At 37.7% G+C, this 2,422-nt stretch overlaps 1 protein-coding gene across 1 annotated transcript in view; it reads left to right on the forward strand.

Annotated features, from left to right (window-relative positions):
- galnt7 (UDP-N-acetyl-alpha-D-galactosamine: polypeptide N-acetylgalactosaminyltransferase 7) overlaps positions 1-2,422 on the forward strand; it is a 38,504-nt gene that overhangs the window by 25,840 nt on the left and 10,242 nt on the right. The window lies entirely within an intron of this gene.

A 2,422-nucleotide genomic window follows, 5' to 3' on the forward strand; every position in this document is an offset into this window, starting at 1 on the left:
CAAGGCTCGTTACAGATTAACAAGGCTCGTTACAGATTAACAAGGCTTGTTACAGATTAACAAGGCTCGTTACAGTTTAACAAGGCTCGTTACAGATTAACCAGGCTCGTTACAGATTAACAATGCTCAATACATATTAACAAATCTTGCTACAGATTAACAAGGCTCGTTGCAGATTAACCAGGTTTGTTAGATTAACAAGGCTCGTTACAGATTAACAAGGCTCGTTGCAGATTAACAAGGCTCGTTACAGATTAACAAGGCTCGTTACAGATTAACAAGGCTAGTTACAGATTAACAAGGCTAGTTACAGATTAACCAGGCTTGTTGCATATTAACCAGACTCGTTACATATTAACCAGGCTCATTGCATATTAACCAGGCTCGTTACAGATTAACAAGGCTCGTTACAGATTAACAAGGCTCGTTACAGATTAACAAGGTTTGTTACAGATTAACAAGGTTTGTTACATATTTTCCAGGCTCGTTACAGATTAACCAGGCTCGTTACAGATTACCTAGGCTCGTTACAGATTAACAATGCTTGTTACATATTAACAAATCTTGCTACAGATTAACAAGGCTAGTTACAGATTAACCAGGCTCGTTAGAGATTAACAAGGTTCGTTACAGATTAACAAGGTTTTTTACAGATTAACAAGGTTCGTTGCAGATTAACCAGGTTTGTTACAGATTAACAAGGCTCGTTACAGATGAACAAAGCTAGTTACAGATTAACCAGGCTCGTTAGAGATTAACAAGGCTTGTTACAGATTAACAAGTTTATTACATATAAACAATGCTCGTTACAGATAAACCAGGTTTGTTACAGAATAACCAGGTTTGTTACAGATGGACAAGGCTCGTTACACATGGACAAGGCTCTTTACAGATGAACAAGGTTTATTACAGATTAACAAGGCTCGTTACAGATTAACAAGGCTCGTTACAGATTAAGATTAGATAAAACAGAACTTTATTGATCCCACAGGAAATTATTGTGCGGGAGTTTCAGTACAAAGGAACATACATAAGAATCACAAGCTATAAAAATAACAGAGAATATTATAATGCCAACAATTAAGTTAATTAAAAGTAAAAAAAAAAAGGATATAATTTAAAAAGTAAATTAAAATTGTCAATTAACAAGGCTCATTACAGTTTAACGAGGCTCGTTATAGATTAACAAATTTTGTTAGAGGTTAACGATGCTCATTACCATTTAACGAGGTTTGTTACAGATTAATAAGCTCATTACAGGTTAACGAGGGTCATTACAAAGTTAACGAGGCAATGTAGAAGAGCTGACCGACAGTGGAAGCATGACAGGCAACATGATTGTTTGGTTTTATTAAGGAGAACTCTTGTTCTGTATCAGATCTGTTAATGATGCAAAATCACAATTTCTGTCTAACATTCTCACAAACAGTAGCCACTGCCCCAGGGTGTTATTTAATACAATTAACTCTGTTTTAAATCCACCCACCTCAGTCTTACCTGATGCCTCAGCCTCCACCCGTGAGAACTTTCTCTCCTGTTTTATTGATAAAGTTGCATCTGTCAGACAAGCCACAGGTACACCTGCTACTTCTGTTTCAGAGTTTTCTTCTGTCTCTGCTGGTTCTGTTTTATTTGACCAGTTTGAACCAGTGTCTTATTCCCTCTTGGACAAAATAGTGAAATCAGTTAAACCCACCAACTGCCCCACTGATTTTCTCCCTACCAGATTATTGAAAGAGGTTTTTAATATTGTTGGTCCTTACCTCCTTTCTTTTTTTCAATTCATGTCTGACCCTTGGAATTATGTCTTCTGCTTTTAAACATGCAACAGTCCACCCCCTTCTCAAAAAAACAAATCTTGGTTTTATCAAATTTTAGATCTATTTCTAATTTACCCTTCCTCACCAAAGTTTTAGAAAAAATCGTTCTTGTGCAAATTCAGCCTTTTTTTGGAAAAATCACAATCCTGGATAAATTTCAATCTGGTTTTAGATCCTGACATAGCACAGAATCAGCTTTACTGAGAGTTCATGATGACATAGCTCAGTGAGTTGATTCTGGATGCCCAGTAGCTCTGGTTCTCCTCGACCTTACAGCGACCTTTGACCCTGTGGACCACTCTGTCCTTCTGTCTCGCCTCCATGATTTTGTTGGGATTCGTGGCACGGCTCTGAAGTGGTTCACATCTTATTTATCTGACAGAACCTTCTCTGTCTTGCTCAATGACTCCTCTTCCTCTACAGCCCCTCTTCTGTATGGGGTACCCCAGGGTTCCATTTTGGGCCCTCTGCTCTTTTCCTTGTACATGTTGCCACTTGGATCTATTATAAGACAGCACAATGTCAACTTTCATTTTTATGCAGACATTTTGCAAATCTATTTACCATTAAGGCCAGGATCCAGTAACAAATCTATTTACCAT

Source organism: Nematolebias whitei, chromosome 16 (assembly GCF_014905685.2).
Source record: "Nematolebias whitei isolate Nwh7 chromosome 16, NemWhi1, whole genome shotgun sequence".
In the NCBI taxonomy this organism is placed as follows: domain Eukaryota; kingdom Metazoa; phylum Chordata; class Actinopteri; order Cyprinodontiformes; family Rivulidae; genus Nematolebias; species Nematolebias whitei.